Below are 21,604 nucleotides of genomic sequence, written 5' to 3' on the forward strand. Positions count from 1 at the left end.
CCACAGCTCATGGCGACACCAGATCCTTAACCTACTAAGTGAGGCCAGGGATTGAACCCGCGTCCTCATGGATGCTAGCCGGGTTCTTTAATCGCTGAGCCATGATGGGAACACCTTCACATCGCTGCTTTTGCTGCGCCGTGTTTCAGGATCTGGCACCCGCGTCCACTCCGATCTACCAATGATGCTTTTCCTTAATGGATTTTGATCCCATTTACTCAGAGTTTGCTTTTCTCGATCAAAGAGGCGCCCCGCTTGCAGCCTGATCTCAGTAGCACCAGCATCACTTCCGTGGCCCTTCTACAGGCGGCCTAGTCTCGGTCCCAGAGGCTCAGTTTTACACACATGCAGGTGGGTAAGTGCTGTCCAGTCTGATCTCACTGCTGAGACACACTGTTTCTCTGTCGGAAGTAACAGAAAACCCAGCGAGGAGTGACTTAAACAAAAGAATACTGATTACCTCACGCATCAGGAATTCTGGAGGTAGAATTCCGGTTCAGGCTGGGTTAATTCAGCAGCTCAGATATTATCAGAGAGCCAGGTTCCTTCTACTTTCCACTCTGTCATAATCCCCCTGTTGCCTGTTTTTCCCAGGCTTGTCCCCTGATGTTACAAGGAGGTACCCCGGTGCCCAGCTCCTTGGGCAGACACAGGACGTGCATGGCACAGGAAGAGCCTTCCTCTCTTGTGGGTTTCCTTTTATCATCTTTTATCATTCTTTTTGACAGATCTTGCTCTGGAGCTTTCTAGAAGTTTCCCTTAATATCTTAACAGGCCAGAACCGTGTCACACACCCACTCCTAACTAATCATTGGCAAAGAGAAAGCATTTACTGTGAACGATTTATTTTTTTTTATTTTATTTTTATTTTTTTTGTCTTTTTGTCTTTTTGCCATTTCTTGGCCGCTCCCGCGGCATATGGAGGTTCCCAGGCTAGGGGTTCGATCGGAGCTGTAGCCACCGGCCTACACCAGAGCCACAGCAACACGGGATCCGAGCCATGTCTGCAACCTACACCACAGCTCACGGCAACGCCGGATCGTTAACCCACTGAGCAAGGGCAGGGACTGAACCCACAACCTCATGGTTCCTAGTCGGATTCGTTAACCACTGCGCCACGACGGGAACTCCTGTGAATGATTTAAACTCACACTTAACCTTCTGAGCTGAAGACCTGAAGGTCACTGACATCTCAGAGTGAAGAAAACTGGGGTTCGTTAGCAAAGTAAGTGGGGAGACAGGGTTGTAGGGCAAGCGCCTAACCACATCTATGAGCCTCACACGTTTTGATCACAACAGTGAACTTAAGGAACATGATTATTTTGCACATGGCAGGATGCTCCACATCGCTAATTATTAGACAGGCAAAGGGACCCCCTTACAGCAGCCAGAATGGCCATCATCAAAAAGTCTACAATCACAAATGCTGGAGAGGGTGTGGAGAAAAGGGAACCCTCCTACACTGTTGGTGGGACTATACCTGGTTTAACCACTATGGAGAACAGTATGGGTGTTCCCTAAAAAATTAAAAAATAGAAGTTCCTGTTGTGGCACAGAGGAAATGAATCTGACTAGGAACCATGGGGTGCAGGTTGGATCCCTGGCCTCGCTCAGTGGGTTAAGGATCTGGCATTGCTGTGAGCTGTGGTGCAGGTTATAGACAAGGCTCGGATCTGGTGTTGCTGTGGCTGTGGTGTACGCCAGCAGCTGTAGCTAGGATAGACCCTTAGCCTGGGAACCTCCATACGCTGGAGGTGCGGCCCTAAAAAGTTAAAAAAGACAACAACAAAAAAACCCTAAAAAATAGAGTTACCATATGATTCTGGAATCCTACTCCTGGGCACATATCCAGAAAAGACAAAAATTCTAATTCAAAAAGATACCCGCACCCCAATATTCATAGCACCACTATTCACAAAAGCCAAGACATGGAAGCAACCTAAGTGTCCATCAACAGATGAATGAATAATGATGATGTGGTACATATGGGTAATGGAATATTACTCAGCCATAAAAAGAATGAAATAGAGCCATTTGCAGCAATATGAATAGACCTGGAGATTATCAGACAAAGTGGGGTCAGACTTAGAAAGACAAACATTACATAATATCACTTATATGTGGAATCTAAAAAATAACACAAATCAACTTATTTAGAAAACAGAAACAGACTCACAAGGAAAACAAACTTATGATTGCCGGGAGGGGGGAGGGATAATCTAGGGGCGTGGGATTAACGGGATTATCGTTTATTAAAACAAATAATAAGGATGTATTGTATTCCACAAAGAACTGTATTCAATGTTTTATAATAACCTATGATGGAAAAGAATCTGAGGCTGTATACCAGAAACTAACAATATTGTAAATCAATTATAAAGATACAATTTACTATTAAAAAAAATGCCTATCCTCATTCCCAGGAATTTTCTTGAGATCTTCATTTCCTGTATGATACACTGCTGACTCCTAGGGCACCCAAAGAAATCTTTATTTGCCCCGACCTTTCACTGGGTTCATAGACTCTCTCTCTCTCTTTTTTTTTTTTTTTTGCCATTTCTTGGGCCACTCCCGCGGCATATGGAGGTTCCCAGGCTAGGGGTCTAATCGGAGCTGTAGCTGTCGGCCTACGCCAGAGCCACAGCAACGCGGGATCCGAGCCGCGTCTGCCACCTACCCCACAGCTCACGGCAACGCCGGATCTTTAACCCACTGAGCAAGGGCAGGGATCGAACCCGCAACCTCATGGTTCCTAGTTGGATTCCTTAACCACTGGGCCACAACGGGAACTCTTTTTTTTTTTTTTTGGGTTCATAGACTCAAAGCGAAGGCACTGCCCCGTGGAACTCTGAGGTCGGGTCACTGTCTTTTAGCATCTGGCATGTCTGGCGAGAAGCGTCACGCCAGACTCTCATGCCTATCGGGGGACAACGTTCTGTTCTCTCTGCAACAGTTCTGAATTTCCTCTTTGCCTCTGCAGGTCTGAAATGCACCCACATATCCAGACGTGGCCCTTCTTTCATGCACCTCCTTGGGCACTTGGTGGGCCCTTATCCTCCGGACAGTCACTTTCACATCCGTTTTTATTTTCTCTGTTTCTGGAAGTCTAATCAAACAAATATTTTACCTTCGATCATATATGTTTCGTCACCTTTTCTAATTTTCTAACTGCTTGGGTCTGCTGTAAAGTATCTGAGATTTCCTTGGCTGAGCTTCTAGATCAGGAGTCAGCAAACTACAGCCCAAGGGGCAACTTTGGTCTACTGCTTGGTTTTGGATGGCTCTCAGGCTAAGAATGGATTCAATATTTTTAAATTGTAGAGAAAAAGAAAAATATTTCGAGGCAGGGGAAAAGTGAACAAAATTCAAATTTCCGACTTCATAAATAAAGTTTTATTGACACACAGCCTTGCCCACTCGTTTACATGTTGTCTGACTGCTTTGGGCTACCAAGGCAGAGTTAAGTGGTGGTGATAGAGATGGTGTGGCTTGCAGCGCCTAAAACATTAACTATTTGGTCCTTTTCAGAGCAAGTTTCCGATTAAGATGACCAGCCTGGGCTTTAGCCATGCTCCTCCTACTGTTCGGGTGGTCCCGTGAATTTTTCTGTAATGGTATTTTTATTTTCTAAGAACTTTATTTCTCTGGTATTCTTTTATCAGATGGATCAGCTATTTTATTAGGGCTTAACATTCATTTTTATTTTAAGAAAGCTTTTCACGCAAGTACAAGATAGAGCACAAAGTGTAAAACTCAATAAATTTTCACAAAGTGAATATATCCATTTACCAACCAAAAGATAAAGAAAAACAAAATTAGGAGCATCTCAAAAGCTTCCTTTGTACCCCCATAGAGATTTCCCACCAAAAGGGAACCGCTCTTCTGACTTTTAACCTGGTTTTGAACTTCTTATGAAAAGAACCATTTGGTATGTGTTTTTTTGTGTGTCTGGTTCCTTTCACTTAGTATTATGTTGGTGAAATTCACTTTGTACACACAGCCATCCTTTGTTCATTTGCATTTCTAAGCATTATTCTATTATATGACTATATCATAGTTCACTTAATTCTGCCAAAATTGTTTCCAACTTTGGGCTGTTAAAAATAGTACTGCTGGAGTTCCCGTCGTGGCTCAGTGGAAATGAATCTGACTAGTATCCATGAGGACACGGGTTCCATCCCTGGTCTTGCTCAGTGGGTTAAGGAACTGGCGTTGCTGTGAGCTGTGGTGTAGGTCGCTGGTGCAGCTCGGATCGGGTGTTGCCGTGGCTGTGGTGGAGGCCAGCAGCTGTAGCTATGATTCAACCCCTAGCCTGGAAATTTCCATATGCTGCAGATGTGGCCCTATAAAAACCAAAAAAAAAAAAAAAAAAAAAAAAGCACTGCTATGAACATTCTTGCACATGTTTTAAGGAACACATTGTATACATTTCTGTTAAGTGGGGGATAAGCTGCTGAGTCATAGAATATTCAGCCATGGTGGATCCTGTCAAATTCCCACCCGCGCTGTAAGAAAGATCCAGATCCCACCTTCACCAGCACTTGGTGGTACTAGTCTTTTTAATTTATATCACTCTGGTGGATATGTATTAATCTCCATCCTAGTTTTAACTGTATTTCCCTCGTGACTAATGAGTTTGGAAAATTTCCGTATGTTTCTGGGCCATTTGGGTAGCTTCTTTTTGTGAAGTTTCTGCTCAAGTCTCTTGCCCAATTTTCTATGGATTGTGCCTTTTTCTGACTGATTCATAGGAATTCTTCATATGGAAATGGTGTCTTTCTGACCTCCTCACAGCTTGCCTTTTTTTTATACCCTCAATGGTGTTTTTTTCTTTTTTAAAAAATTAATTTATTTATGTTCTATTGAGGTGTAGTTAGTTTACAAGGTTGTGATAATTTCTGCTGTACAACAAAGTGATTCAGTTACGCATGTACACACGTCCATTCTTTTTCAGAGTCTTTCCCACAGAGATTATCACAGAATATTGGGTAGAGTTCTCTGTGCTGTATAGCAAGTTCCCACTGGCTAATCAATGGTGTTTTTTTTTCTAATGACCAGAAGTCCTTAGTTTTTAGTGGTCTAACCTAATTTTTATCAATTAATTTATTTTGGGCTGTACCTAGGGCACGCTGAAGTTTATAGGCTAGTGACTGAACCTGTGTCACAGCAGGGATCTGAGCCACAGCAATGATAATGCTGGATACTTAACCACTAGGCTACCAGGGAGCTTCATAACTTAATTTTTGAATTAAAAATCTTTAAAAATGTTCCTTAAAGGTTAGCACTTTTTTTGGTTTGTTTGTCTCTTCAGAGCTGCATCCATGGCATATGGAAGTTCCCAAGTGAGGGGGCAAGCTGGAGCTGCAGGTGCTTTGCCTACACACAGTGGCAGCAATGTGAGATCCTGAGCCATGTCTGTGACCTACACCACAGCTGATGGCAATGCTGGACCCTTAACCCACTGTTCGAGGCCAGGGATTGAACCACATCCTCATGGATACTAGCGGGGTTCTTAACCCACTGAGCCGCAGTGGGAACTCCAAGGTTAGCACTTTTAATGTTATGCTTAAGAAATCTCAGCCTACTCTATTTTTTTTTCTAAAAGCTTTTTTACCTTCCCTTTCACAAACCGATCTTCAATTAACCTGAAATTAATTTTGTAACTGATGTGAGGTGGTGGTTATGATGCATTTTTCCGACACGGAGAACCAAGCTACTCAGCTTCATTTACTGAGAGGACCATCTTCTGCTGCACCGATGCATCTCCTCCGTCATAAGTGCAGTGCTTTACCTGCGTGGGTCCTGCCTTCTGCTCCACTGCCATTTGCCTATCACTGCACCAGCACTGCACTGCTTTCATTGCTGCAGCTTTGAAGAAATCTTGACGTCTGGTAGTGCAAGCCCTCTGCCTTTGCTCTTCAAGACTGTTCTGGTTCTTCGTCTTCATTTCTGGGGTCTTTTTGTCCTTTTTAGGGCCACACCCATGGCATATGGAGGTTCCCAGGTTAGGGGTATAATCAGAGCTGTAGCCACCAGCCTACGCCACAGCCACAGCCACACGGGATCTGAGCAGCGTCTGCAACCTACACCACAGCTCACAGCAACGCTGGATCCTTAACCCACTGAGCACGGCCAGGGATTGAACCCGAAACCTCATGGTTCCTAGTCGGATTCGTTTCCGCTGCACCATGACAGGAACTCCTGTTTTGGTTTTTCTTGACCCTTATCATTTCCTCATGAAATTCAGAGGGAACTTCTCAGTTTACATGCACCTTATAAATGTCTGAATCTCTCCCGGGATTGCAGTGAGCCTATAACTCCATGTGGGAAGACGTTACACCTTTATCCTATTGACTCTTCAAGCCCATGAGAGTGGCCCTCCTCTCTTTCTTCCCTCAGGTCTTCTTTCACACCCACTGATACTGTTTGCCTTTCGTGGTGTGTATAGATTTTGTACCATCTTTTGCTAAACTTATTCCTGGATATTTTGTTTTCTGATGTTGTTGTAACTGTTATTACTTCTGAGTTTCCTAGGTGTTTGTTGCTGGTGCAACCAATTCCTGTATCTTGACCTTATATCCAGTGACCTTAAATTCACTTAGCTGTTATCATCTTTTACGTTTCTAAGATTTTGACCCGTCTGTGAATAATGGCAGTTTTGTTATTTTCTTTCTCTATCCTTAAACTTCTTTTCCTTGACTTATTGCATCTCTTAGTGCAACGCTGAGGAAAAGGAATACTGGGCAATTTTGTCTCATTTCTAAACTCAAGGGAGGGAAAGATTTTAACATTTCATCTTTAAATTATGATGTTTGTTCTAGTTTTTTTTTTTTTTTTTTTTGGTTGGTACTCTTTCAGTTTAAAGAGGTTTCCTACTATTCTAATTTTTGTGATGAGTGGATGTTGAATTTTATTAAATGCTTGTTCTGCATCTACTGAGATGATTATATAATTTGATAATGTGGTACATTATTTTGATTGAACTTAGAATGTTAAACAACTTTGCATTCTTAGAATAAACTCTACTTAATGATGCATTATCTTTATCATTGAATTTGATACAGTTGGATTAATATCTACCATTAGACATTAATGTGTCTAACAGTTTTCTGTTCTAACAGTTTCCATTTGTTGCCCTTGTTCTTTGTTCCTCTTTTGGGGGGGAGGGCTTTTTTTATTTTTATTTTTTTCTTTTTCGGTTGTCCCGCTGCACATGGAGTTTCTGGGTCAGGGATCAGATCCAAGCTACAGTTGTGACCTAAGCCACAACTGTGGCAACACCAGGTCCTTAACCCCCTGTGCCAGGCTGGGGATCAAACCTGCATCCCAATACTTCCAAGACGCTGCCAATCCCATTGTGCCACAGCAGGAACTCCTCCAGGGGTGGCTTTTAACTTTATTATTATTTTTTCCTGTGTGTTCAAGTATTTTATTTTTTTCAATTTTTAATAAATTTTTTAAAGATACTTCTCATTTACAGAGATTACAAATTACAAAATATTGGTTATATTCCTTGTATTGTACAATACATTACAACTAATAGTTTGTATCAGCCACTCTCCTATCCCTCTATTATCCCTCTCCCCTGCATTGGTAACCACTAGTTTTTTCTCTAGATTCATGTGTTTGCTTTTTTATTTTTATTTTGCCACATCCACAGCATGCGGAAGCTCCTGGGCCAGGGATTGAACCCATGCCACGGCAGTGACCTGAGCCACTGAAGTGACTGTTGGACCCTTAACCCGCTAGCCACACAGAAACTCCTGCTTATTTTTTGTTATATTCAATAGTTTGTTGTTTTAGATTCCTCGTGTAAGTAATATCATACTGTATTTGTCTTTCTCTGTATGACTTATTTAGCTTAGCTTAATGCTCTTCAAGTCCATCCATACTGCTGCAAACGGCAATTTTTCTTTTTTATGGCTGAGTAGTATTCCATTGTGTATATGTATATTTCTTCTTTGTTTCAGTTTTTGTTTTCCATTCTTTTTCTGCTTTTTGTTATTTTAGTTGAACATTTTATAAGATTCCACTTTTCTGCTTTCTTAGCATGTCAGTTATACTTTTTTCCACATTTTTTTAAAAGGTAGCCCCTAGAATTTGCAGTATATACTTAAACTGAATTCAGTCCATTCATTTATTTATTTTAATGGCTGCACCCATAGTAAATGGAAGTTCCCGGGCCAGGGCTTGAATCTGAGCTGGATCCTTTAACCCACTGTGCTGGGCTGGGGACCAAACCCATGTACCCACAGCAAACTGAGCCACTGCAGTCCGATCCTTAATACATTGTGCCACAGTGGAAACTCCTCAGCCCACATTTAAATAACAGTATATCATTTCACTGGTTGTTTGAGAATCTTATAATAACAAAATAATCCTAATTCCTCTCTTCTAGCCTTTGTATCATTCTGTCATGCATTTCAGTTTTATGTAAAGATACATTATATAGATGATTTTACATATATATGATATATATCTAAGCACACACAATTGAATACATTGTGCCATTATTTTGAACAAACTGCTATTTTTTGGCTAAATTAAGAATAAGGAAAGTGGGCATAGAGGGAACCTACCTCAACATAATAAAGGCCATATATGACAAATGCACAGACAACATCATTCTCAGTGGTGAAAAGCTGGAAGAATTCCCACTAAGATCAGGAACAAGACAAGGATGTCTGCTCTTGCCACTACCATTCAACTCTCGACATTCAATTCTGAAGTCCTAGCCATGGCAATTGGAGAACAAAAAGAAATAAAAGGAATCCATATTGGAAAAGAAGAAGTAAAACTATCACTGTTTGCAGGTGACATACTATACCCAGAAAATCCTAAAGACACTACCAGAAAACAGAGCTCATTCAGGCTAGGGGTCTAATCGGAGCTGTAGCTGCCAGCCTACGCCAGAGCCACAGCAACGCGGGATCTGAGCCGCGTCTGCAACCTACACCACAGTTCACAGCAACGCCGGATCATTAACCCACTGAGCAAGAGCAGGGACCGAACCCGCAACCTCATGGTTCCTAGTCGGATTCGTTAACCACTGCGCCACGACGGGAACTCCAAAAAGAAATAAAAGGAATCCATATTGGAAAAGAAGAAGTAAAACTATCACTGTTTGCAGGTGACATACTATACCCAGAAAATCCTAAAGACACTACCAGAAAACAGAGCTCATCAAAATATTTGGTAAGGTTGCAGGATACAAAATTAATACACGGAAATTGATTACATGTCTATATACTAACAATGAAAGATTAGAAAGAGAAATTAGGGAAACAATCCCATTTACCATCAAAAAGAATAGAACATCAAAAAGAAAAAATAAAGCATCAAAAAGAATAAAACACCTACTTAAAGAGACAAAAGACCTGTACTTGAAAACTGTAAGATGCTGGTGAAAGAAATCCAAGATGACACAGACAGATGGAAAGATATACTATGATCTTGGATTGGAAGAATAAATATTGTCAAAACGACTATACCACCAAAGGCAATCTACAGATTCAATGCAATGCCTATCAAATTACCAAATTTACCAATAGCTGAAGCCATCCTGAGAAAGAAAAGTGGAGCTGGAGAAACCAGGCTCCCTGACTTCAGACTATACTACAAAGCTCCAGTCAACAAAACAGTATGGTAATGGCACAAAACAGAAATATAGATCAGTGGAACAGGATAGAAAGCCCAGAATTAAACCCATGCACCTACAGACAACTGATCTATGACAAAGGAGGCAAGAATATACAATAGAGAAAAGACAATCTCTTCAGTAAGTGGTGCTGGGAAAACTGGATGGCTACATGTTAAAGAATGCAATTAGAACACTCCCTAACACCTTACACAAAAATAAACTCAAAATGGATTAAAGACCTAAATGTAAGACCAGATACTATTAAACTCTTAGAGGAAAACACAGACTGAAAACACTTGACATAAACTATAGCAATATCTTTTCAGATCCACTTCCTAGAGTAATGACAATAAAAACAAAAATAAACAAATGGGACCTAATTAAACTTAAAAGTTTTTTGCATAGCAAAGGAAACCCTAAGCAAAACAAAAAGACAACCTACAGAATAGGGGGAGAAAATATTTGCAAATGAAGCCACTGACAAGGGATTAATCTCCAAAATATATAAATACCTCCTGCAGCTCAATACCAAAAAAAAACCCTCAAAAAATGGGCAGAATATCTAAACAGACAATTTTCCAAAGAAGACATGCAGATAGCCAAAAAATATATGAAAAGATGTTCAGCATCACTGATTATTAGAGAAATGCAAATCAAAATTACTATGAGGTACCACCTTATACCAGCTGGAACGGCCATCATCAAAAAGTCTACAAACAATATATGTTGGGGAGGGTATGGAGGAAAGGGAACCTTCTTACGCTGTCAGTGGGAATGTAAACTGGTGAAACCATTATGGAAAATAGTATGGTGATTCCTCAAAAAACTAAAAATAGAATTACCATTTGATCCAGCAATCCCACTCCTGGGCATCTATCCCGAGAAAACCATGACTCTAAAAGATACAGGTACACCAGTTTTCATTGCAGCACTATATATAAGAGCCAAAACATGGAAGCAACCTAAATGTCCATTGAGGAGTGGACAAAGAAGATGTAGTACTTCTACACAATGGTATATTACTCAGCCATAAAAAGGAAAGAAATAATGGCATTTGCAGCAACATGGATGGACCTAGAAATTATCATGCTAAGTTAGTCAGACAGTGAGACATGAATGTCACATGCTATCATTTATATGTGGAATCCAAAAAGGATACAATGAACTTATTTGCAGAATAGAAACTGAGCACAGACTTTGAAAAACCTATGGTTATGAAAGGAGACAGGTTGCAGGGGGAGGGATGGGCTGGAGGTTTTGGAATGGAAATGTTGTAAAATTCGGTTGTGATGATGGTTGTACAACTATAAATATAATAAAATTCATTGAGTTAAAAAAAATAAGGAAAATACAGAGTTCCCATCATGGCTCAGAGGAAATGAACCCAACTAGTATCTACGAGGATGTGGGTTCAATCCCTGTCTCTTCTTGGTGGGTTAAGGATCTGGCTTTGACACAGCGATGGTGTAAGTCACAGACACAGACCGAATCTGGCATTGCTGTGGCTGTGGTGTAGGCTGGCAGTTGCAGCTCCAATTTGACCTGTAGCCTGGGAACTTCCATACGCTGCACCTGCAGCCCTAAAAGAAAAGAATAACAAAAATAAGTTTTTACTTGTTCTTCACTTATTCCCTCTTTGATATTCTTCTTTTCTTAATGAAGTTCCGAGTTTCTAACTAACCTATATACTTTTTCTTCTCTTTAAAGATCTACTTTTAGTACTTTTTTGCAAGGCAGGACTACTGCAATAAATTCCCTTGACTTTTGTTTGTCTGAAGCCATTATTTCTCCTTCACAGGATACAGAATTCCAGGCTGATGGTTTTTCTCTCTCAACATTTTAAATATTTCACCCCACTCTCTTCTTGTTTGCATGATTTCTGAAGAGAAGTTGGATATAATTCTTATCTTTGTTCCTCTACAGGTAAGGTTCTTTTCCCCCTCTGACTTATTGCAGGATTTTTAAATCTTTTCTATAGTTTGAAGATGAGATGCTTAAACGTAGGTTTTTGGGTATTTACCAAGCTTGGTGTTCTCTGAGCTTCTTGGATCTGTGGTTTAGGATCTGATATTTATTTAAGGAAATTCTCAGTCATTTTTGCTTCAAACACTTATTCTGTTTCTTCTTGTCTCTTCTGGTGCTCCCATTACACACATATTATACCTTTTGTAGTTGTCCCGCTGTTCTTGGATATCGTCTTTCGTACATTCTGCTTTTAATTATCTGGGGACTCTACAGATAGATCCTCTAGCTCAGAGGTTCTTTCCTCAGCTGTGTCCAGTCTACTAGTCAGCCTATCCAAGGCATTCTTCATTTCTGTTACAGTTTCTGTTACAGTGTTCTTGATCTCTAGCATTTCTTTCTTAGGATTTCCATCTCTCTGCTTGCATGGCCATCTGTTCTTGCCTGCTGTCTGCTTTATCCATTAGAGCCTTTAGCATATTAATCAGAATAGTTTTAAATGCCCAGCCTGATCATGCCAACATCCCTGCCATGTCTGCTTTGATGCTTTCTCTCCAAATTGTGTTTGCCTTTTAGTATGCCTTATAATTTTTTGTATTTTTTTAAACTATAGTTGATTTACAGTGTTGTACCAATGTCTGCGGTTCAGCAAAGTGACCCAGTTTTATTTATACATATATATGTACACACACACATATACATTTTTTTCATATCATCCCCCTTCATGTTCTAGCCCAAGAGACTGGACACAGTTCCCTGTGCTATACAGCAGGATAGTATGCCTTGTAATTTTTAATTGAACATGTATTGGGTAAAAGGAATTGCTGAACATGGGCCTTTAGTAATGTGGTGGTGAGATATGAGGGGAGAGGAAGTGTTTTATTGTCCTCTGAGCCTCCAGCAATCCGTGAGTTATGATTCAGGTTTTCTTACCCTGACACTGGTTCCCTTGGTGGTTTCTGCTCTGAGTTCCTGCTCGGGTAAGCCATGACGTGCTGTATTTGCCTGTCTTTGTCTCCAATCTTGAGGGCAGAGGTTTGCCCTGAGTCACCCCTTCTCTTATGGATCCCAGAAGACTTGTTGATTTTTCATTCTATTCAAATTTTTACTTATTGTTGGGATAGAGCGGCCACTTCCAAACTCTTGACATACAGAACCAGAAGCTGGATGTTACCACTGAATTTGATTCATTCACATTTTTTTAGGTCTTTTGCATCTATGTTGATGAAGGATATTGACCTGTGATTTCCATTCCTAGCTAACTGTGGATTCTAACACAGCCTGCTTACACTAGTGTTTCTTTTCTTTCTTTCTTTTCTTTTCTTTTGTCTTTTTGCCTTTTCTAGGGCTGCTTCCCATAGTATATGGAGGTTCCCAGGCTAGGGGTTGAATCGGAGCTGTAGCCACCGGCCTATGCCACAGCCACAGCAATGCGGGATCCGAGCCACATCTGTGACCTACACCACAGCTCACGGCAACACCAGATCCTTAACCCACTGAGCAAGGCCAGGGATCGAACCTGCAACCTTATGGTTCCTAGTCAGATTCGTTAACTACTGTGCCACAACGGGAATGCCACACAAGTGTTTCTCAGAGGGAGACCTGCCCATGTATAAACCCCACGTATTTGATTCTGGGGAGAACACCTAACCTTCTGGAAGACCAGTCAGTATGTGTTTAAGCCCACCCAAGTCTTCCATGTACCGGTAAATTGTCAGCAACCATTGGTGGGTCAGGCCCCAAACAGTATTCACTACTGGTTCTTCTATTTACCTCACACTTGGCACCCAATATATTAGCAATTCCTATTGGTGGTACCTCCACACGTATTCAAAAGTCAAAGCACTTCTCGTATCTTCACTGCCACATGCTGTCCTTGCCACTGTCTTCCTTTGCCTGGATTACTGTAACTGTCTCTGAACTCATCTCCTGGCCTCACTCCTGCCTTCTGCCCCCATAATCCATCCTACACTCAGACACCAGAGAAATCTTTTAAAATATGTATCTAATGATGTCAGTTATCCGCTTTTATTCATCCACTGGGTTTCTGTTGCAACTAGAATAAAATCCAGCCTTGTTATGGGGTTTCAAATAGGAGGCAGCCTTTGTCTACCTTGTAAATCTAATTTCCTCCTCCTATGTCTCTTATTACTAGGATCCAAGCTTCTAAATACTCAAATGACCAGATGTTATTCTCTTTATAGCCTCAGCTGTATACAACCATATGAGTTTGTGCCCTGGTTATTTTCTGCCTGTCTTTCCCCACTCCCCGAGAGCTGGACATTGCTGACGGCCCACCCCGGCACTCTGGACGGTGCCTGATCCTAGAGGGTGCTGGAGGCATGTCTGTTGATAATCTGTTCTGTGTAACCATCAACATAGTTCCAACTGCCACTTATTTTCCAGAGTTTTCTCAAACCCTCTGCGTGGCTGCAAATGCCCTTTCTGGTTTTCCAAGACTACTTTTTCAAAGCTTAAAAAATATTCCTCTTTTTCATTTCAATTGAACCTTGCAAGGAAAGAGAGACAGATGTGTGTAGTTACCCTGGCCATGATTTCAGTGGTTTCAGTCCTCGTGGTCACATGGTTTTCTCTGGCACTATTTAAAGTATTTATGCATTTCGCTAGTTATTGAGAGCTTACTGTGAACCAGGCACTTGGACCATTCTGGGGAAACAAAACAAAGATTCCTGCCCTTGAAGCTAGGAAGACTGACAATAAATAATTAACATACAAAGAAAAAAACTATATAGTACGTCAGAAGATGATAAGTCATATGGAAAAAAGAATTAGAACAGGCTGAGGGGGCTGGAGGTAGTGGGCAGAGGTGAAAGCAAGGTTGCAGTATTTGCTAAGGGCATCAGGGAAGTAAAAAGGTGAAATTTGAGCAAAGACTTGAAGGGGGAGAGAGTTAACCAAGTAGGTATCTGGAAGAAGAGTGTCCAGGCAGAAGGAATATGAGGCTTTAAGGTGGGAGCCTGTCTGGAGTGTTTGAGGAACAAAGGAGCTGATGTGATAGGCACAGAACAAAGGGGAGAGAGATGATAGAAACACACAGGGCTGTTGCTATAGACTGAATGTGAGTGTCCCTTCAAATTCCTATGTTGGGATCCTGAACCCTAATTGATGTTAATAGAAAGTGGAGCTTTGGAGTTCCCATCTTGGCTCAATGGTTAATGAATCTGACTAGGAGCCATGAGGTTGCAGGTTCGATCCCTGGCCTTGCTCAGTAGGTTAAGGATCTGGCATCGCCGTGAGCTGTGGTGTAGGTTGCAGACACGGCTCGGATCCTGCTTTGCTGTGGCTCTGGCATAGGCTGGTGGCTACAGCTCCGATTGGACCCCTAGCCTGGGAACCTTCATATGCCACAGGAGCGGCCCAAGAAATGGCAAAAAGACAAAAAAAAAAAAAAAGTGGAGCTTTTAGGAGGTGATTAGGTCATGAGGATGGGGCCACCTTGATGGGATTAGTGCCCTCAGAAGAGAGACCCTGGAGAGCTCCCACGTCCCCTGGGAGGAGAGAGCCAGAAGATGACTATCCATGAGCCAGAAAGTGGGTTATCACAGAATCTACTGACACCTTGATCTGGGACTTCCAGTCTCCAGAACTGTGAGAAATAAATCTCTGCTCTTTAAGCCACCCAGTCTGTGATATTCTGTTAGAGCAACCAGAATGGACTGAGTGAGACAGGAGCCACTGGAGGGTTCTGAGCAGAGGACCACTATGATCTAAGTTATATTTTGAGAGGCCTTCTCTGGTGCTGTGTTGAAGGAGACTCTAGGGGGGCAAAGATGAGAACAGAAGATCCATTTGGAGGCTTGGGTACTGTTCCTGCCTGCCATTTTCATAGCGTCATGACAATGGAGGTGGGAAGATGTGATCAGATTCTGGAAATGCATATTGCTCATATTTTCCAATATGTTTACAAACATTTTTAAAATACAAAAGCAGCCTTTTAAAAAGTATCTTTTTTTAAAAAAAGAAAACAAATAAAAATTATCTTTTTTCTTCAAAAAATGGGTCACATTTTCCCTTTGGATGTTGAGTAATTTTGGATTGTACATATTGAGAATGTTGTGTTGTGGAGACACTGGGTTTCATTAAACTCCTTTGAAGAGTACATTTTCTTTTGCTTTTTACAGCCACATCCATGGCATATGGAAGTTTCCAGAACTCCCAGGCTAGGGGACAGATCAGAGTAGCAGCTGCTGGCCTGCACCTCAGCCACAGCCATGCATGATCTGAGCTGTGTCTGCGACCCACACCACAGCTCATGGTGACACCAGATCCCTGACCCACTGAGCAAGGCCAGGGATCAAACCTGCATCCTTATGGATACTGGTCAGAATCGTTTCCGTGCACCACAGTGGGAACTCCCAAAGAGTACCATGTTTTTGTAAGCAGGCCCTCAGCCTGGCTGGATTCCAAGTGTAACTGCCTGCCCCGCGGTGGACAGCTGCTCAAATATCACTGCAGTTCTTTCAGCCTCAGCTGGGCCTCTCGAATCTGCCTTCTCATGTGTGGTTTGGCATCAGCCAGGGTTCTGGGTTGAGTTTACATCTAGAATTTGGGGCTTCATTTTTATGATTCCCTCCAATCTTTCTCCTCTCATTTTCTATCAGATATAATCACCCTCAACTCTCCTAGTTCTTCAAATGGGAAAGACGAGAGGTTTTCTACTGGATTTTAACTGCTCCATAGGGTGTACATTGGAGCTCTCCCTTGGATAACACCCATCAATAGAGGGAAAGTCGCCCAGGGTCCCCCCCTCCTCCTAGGTGTTCCCTCTCTTCCAGAATCTGTCTGCTCTGGGTTGCTCTCCAGTGCTTTTCGATAAAAGAAAAAATATATATATATACATAAGAAATATATATATACACACATAAGAAATATACTTTTTTCTTTTTTTTTTTTTTTTTTAGGGCTGCACCTGTGGCACCTGGAAGTTCCTGGGCTAAGGGTAGCATCAGAGCTGCAGCTACCAGTCCATGCCACAGCAACATGGGACCTCATCTGTGTTGGGCACGCCAGATCTATAACACACTGAGCGAGTCCAGGAAATGGAACCTGCCTCCTCAGGGATACTGTGCTGAGTTCTTAACCCACTGAGCCACAATGGGAATGCCTAATTTTATTTTTATATTTTATTATCTGCACAAGTCTATTTGATTGGAACTTCTCAGCAGTAACCATAACTGGATGTATTTTGAAGTTAGAATGTGGGGATTGAGAGAAATGTTTTCCTCCAAGGAGTTTCAACTAGAAATCTGTAAGATGGATTCAGTACCAATTGAACTAGGGAAGACTGGGCATAATGCAGATTTGGGAGGGAAGATCAGAAGTTTGGTTTTGGACATGTTGAGTCTGAGATGTCTGCAGAGTTGGCCATTAGATGTGCAAGTTCTGAGTTGAGGATATACAGCTGGACTAGAAGCATGTATATTTTTGAGATTTTCAGCAAACAAATTTTATTTAAAATCATGGGACTGCATGAGATAATTGAGAGAGTGAGTGTGGACACAGCAGAGACCATCAAGGACAGACCTCTGGGCTCCAACATCAATTTGGGAGAAGAACCAGCAAAAGACTAAGAAAAAGCAATGAGTATGGGAGGGAAACCAAGAGAGACAGAGTGGTATCCTGCAAGCCATACAAAGAAAATGTATCACAGAGGAGGAAATGCTTCTAAGAGGTCAAGTAGGATGGGTACTGAGAACTGGTTTAGTCGCATGGAGGTCATTGCTGGTCCTGATGAGAGCCTTTTTGATGGAGTGCTGGTGGTGAACACCTGACTCCAGTGGGTTTCAAAATTAGAGATTAGGATTAGGGGTATTCAAGGGTTTATTTAGAAGTGGTTCATCAGGAGTGTATTGTAAGGATGAGGGCATTTTCAGGGCGGTGCTTAAAAGCACATGATGCTTGGAATTATTAGGGTAAAAGGGAAGCCAGATGAGACCCAAAGGTAAAAGTGCAATTAGCCTCCAGGTTCTTAAAGTGTGGAAGAAACTATCAGGTGGGATGAAGCAGGTCAGGAGGAGGGAAGGTGAGAGCAGTCAGAGTGGTACCCTGCCATTTGGTGTGATGAAAAGTTCTGGAATGTAGCCGTGGGAGAGGACACTAAAGGTGGATGGAGGTGAGTGGAGCCGAGGGAGCAGAGAAGTCCTAAAGCCTGAGATGGACAAGCACGAATGCAGATGAGCAAGTTCATCCACAGGTTGGAAAGGTCTGGGGTGGAGAGAAAGACTGGAACCAGTTGTCAGCACTGGATGAGCATGGGGATAAGAAGGTGACAGTGAGAGGACATGGGATGGGCTGGTACAGCTGGTGGTGAGAGACCCACAAGAGCGTTCATGGAGGTAAAAGAGTGATGGCTTTGAAGTCTTACCCCACATCCTTGTCCCTGTGATGTTGGCACATGGGGCATGAACATGCCCAAGAGATCAGAACTTGGGGGTTGGCAAGGCTTTGGCTTTATTACTCTTATGAACATTAGGGGGATTATTTGTGTCCATCATTTGAGCCTTCAATAAAACAGTCAACACCAATTACTTTGCAGTCCCAGAGCTGTTACTACTTGGCATTCTGCACTCATAATATTCTGTCCAAATTGATTGTTCAGGGTTTTGTTTTACTTAACTTCTCAGGGTTAGTGGTGAGCCAACACACAAAAGTGTTCCCTCCACAAAGCCTTCTCCAGCTTCTAAGCACTTCTATCTCCCACTCCTTCCCTGTCCCTCCCCTGGGGCTCAGCAGCCTTTGACCCTAAGTCCTTCTGAACATCCCAGCCTCAGCTGAGTGCCATTGTCCTGGATGATTTCCACCCCCACCTCCCCCCCCCGTTCCTTATCTCTTTATTTCATCACCCTCTGCTTTTCCATCACAGAAGACTCCAATTCGTAACCAATTTACTGATATGCTTAGTTTTAAAATAATCGCTTCCCTTGATTAGAACATTGTTTCTCCAGGAACAATGTCTTATTCGCCACCGTCTTTCCACTATCAACCACAGCGCAGGCATCTATCTTTGCAGGTAATAGTATCTCCGTTTCACAAAGACAAAAATGAAAGAAAAGGTGGTGAAGCCTGGATGCCAGCCCGGGTCACCGTACCCCCCTATTTGCATAATCCCTCCTGGAATGAGGGAGTGACTTATTCTCTAATTCATCCTGGTGGGTTAAAATGTCCACAAATTCTTCATCACACTGAGAAGTGGTACATCTATCCCGCTCCTCTGCTCCCGGCTGGTCCCGAATTGAGGACGAGGATGCTACAGAAGCGAAGCCGTGCACCTGTTCTGGGCTGGGCCTCCCCAGGGACTGGTGACCCTGACTCCTCCCTCCTGGAACACTTCTCTTGGGTGTCAGAACTACCACAGGAGAACGACCACACTTCTGGAGAGACCGCATAGCAAGACCATGTGGGGAGCAAGGTGGCTCAGCGGTTCCAGCATTTCAGTAGAGCCTCTGGATGATGCCAGCCCCAGGTGCCACTCGGCTGCAACTTCAGGAGATCTCAGGTGAAACCAACAGAAGAACCTCCTGGCTGAGCCTGTTAGCCCACAGCACCACGAGAGAACGTGGCTGTTGTTTAAGCAGGGTGAGGACTGGGGTGAGGCAAGAAGACTGGTAGGGCACTAAATATAAGGAGGTGCCCATCCTGTGCCTGCTGGACCTCAAAAATGAACATCCGCTTAAACCCGGTGCCGTAGGGGTTCACTCACTCACTTAGTCCTGGACCCTGGTTTTCAGCCATTCGGTTTGGGTGGTTTTCACCCAGCCCTAGAGAATTGAGACACTTGTACCTGGCACAGAGCAGGTGCTCAGAGAGCCACGGTAATTGGATCAATTACATTAGAATTCACTACTTCCAAATAAGGTAATTTCCATAGGAATCCCTGGTCCTGAATATTTTTGTTTGTTTTTTATCTTTTTGCCTTTTCTAGTGCTGCACCTGCAGCAAAAGGGGGTTCCCAGGCTAGGGGTCTAATCAGGGCTGTAGCTGCGGGCCTACACCACAGCTCACAGCAACAGCAGATCCTTAACCCACTGAAAGAGGCCAGGAATGGAAGCCGAAACCTCATGGTTCCTAGTCGGATTCGATAACCATTGAGCCACAACGGGAACTCCCTGAATATTTTTTGTCCAACCTTCTTTGGTACATCATTCTTTATTTCCGCACGTCTTTCCCTATTGTTCTAAACTCTGTCATTTTCTCTACTTCAGGAAACTTTCTTTTTTGGCCGTGCCCATGGCACGTGGAAGTTCCCAGGCCAGAGACTGAACCCGTGCCACAGCAGTGACAACAATAGATCCTTAACCTGCTAAGCCACCAGGGAACTCCCTCAGCAGACACTTCTGAGCATCTGCTTGGGGCTCAGCCCTGTCCAAGGCGCTCAGGGAAGTGTGGGGAGAGGGACAGGGAGCCAATAAGCAAGATGTGGTCCCCCGCTTCCAGGAGCTGAGCCCAGCACAAGGCAGCTCACTGTGGATGGCGGGAGCTGAGCGGGGGCGGGGGAAGATGTGGGGGGAGCTAGTCTGCACGAGCCTGAAGGATGATCAGGGTTCTGACTGGCAGCAACGAGGGGCCAGGGCAGAAAGATCACCTCGTGCACAGCGGTGATCTTGTCATTGGAGACACTCAAAGAGCAAGAGGACACTGTTTTGTCCTTCTGTTCTCCGGTTGCAGCCCCTCCCCCACCTTGTTGGAAGGAACTAGTAGAAAGGGTGTTTACGGAGGTCTTACCTCCATGGTCCTTCGGGCTGGCTCCAGGGCCGCTGCCCTTCTGGGCAGGACCGTGATGGTTTCCGGTCAAGGCTGGCAGCGAGGTCTCCGCGGCCCCCGTTCCACTCCATCGTCCTTTCAATGCAATGACCTCAACAGTCTTGAAGCTTGTGCTTTTATTTTCAGATGTTCTTTAAAACCCAACTCATTCCGAGCAAACTCGGGAAAGCCTGTGGGTGTTCAAGGCCAGGGGCCACGCGGACGGCAGGGCCATTTTAATGTAACTTTACACTCAGCACGTGGACTGTCTGCAGAAAAGCACGGCTAAGTGTTTTCAGAGCGTTCTTCTCTGCCGGTTCAACATTTCCCTTCTGTTCTGCGAACACGGTTAATTTGCAGAATGAACGCCCTTTCCTCGTGGACAGCATCCGGATAAATTCCCGTCCAAACCTCCAAAGAAAGAGCCCGGAACGCTCCAGGCCCTGGGCTGCAATGGACTCTTGTGGGGGCGGAACAGGGCGGGGCGAGGCGGGGAGGGGGCGGGGCGAGGCGGGGAAGCGGGGCGGGGAGAAGCTGGTGGGTTCAGCATCTGGCAAGAAGGTAGCAGGTCCCTGTTGCCTGGGGCAGCGGGGAGGAAAGGGCAGTGCAGGCTGTGTGGGGTTAGGGAAAAGGTCAAGAGAACCCCCTTAAACCACTGTGTCCCACTGGGGGTCTCAGGTTCTCTGGGAAAGAATCCCTGAGCCCTGGGACTCACGGCATCGACGGGCCGATGGAAAATCCCAGGACTGCCTCTGCTGTTCCTAATGTAAATGTGATCATGTCAATCGCACCTCTTCACTTTTATGTTGACAAAAACATCCCTTCTTTGATGGAATGTCCAATCGAGGTGTGTCCCGCAGGGCTGACTGTGGACCTGGCTGGCTGCCCCTCCCCACTCTCGGATCTGGGCGGAGTGGTCAGTGGTGTATTTCTTAGGTGGCAGGGGCCTGGCAGGTGATGCAAATAAAGGCCTGGTGGAGGGCAGGCCCGTGGCCAAGCCAGGCCCTGGCTGCCTGTGAAGGGAGGCAGGGCTCGGCAGATCTGCCTGTGGGAGACACGCCCAGCGTCCTACTTGGTCAGATCTTTTTTGTTGTTTGTTTAGGGCGGCACCCGCGGCATATGGAGGTTCCCAGGCTAGGGGCTGAATCAGACCTACAGTTGCCAGCCTACACCACAGTCGCAGCAACATCAGATCCTTAACCCACTGAGTGAGGCCTGGGATCTGACCTGCAACCTCACGTT

The 21,604-nt window shown here is 43.8% G+C and overlaps 1 long non-coding RNA gene across 1 annotated transcript in view; it reads right to left on the reverse strand.

The window, feature by feature from the left end:
* The window catches only part of LOC110256809, a 61,453-nt gene extending 40,612 nt beyond the window's left edge, over positions 1-20,841 (reverse strand). The window contains exon 1 of the long non-coding RNA XR_002338825.1: positions 20,345-20,841. This is a non-coding gene — a long non-coding RNA (uncharacterized LOC110256809). The remainder of the gene's footprint in view (positions 1-20,344) is intronic.

The sequence above is a fragment of the Sus scrofa genome, chromosome 14 (genome assembly GCF_000003025.6).
Source record: "Sus scrofa isolate TJ Tabasco breed Duroc chromosome 14, Sscrofa11.1, whole genome shotgun sequence".
NCBI lineage: Eukaryota > Metazoa > Chordata > Mammalia > Artiodactyla > Suidae > Sus > Sus scrofa.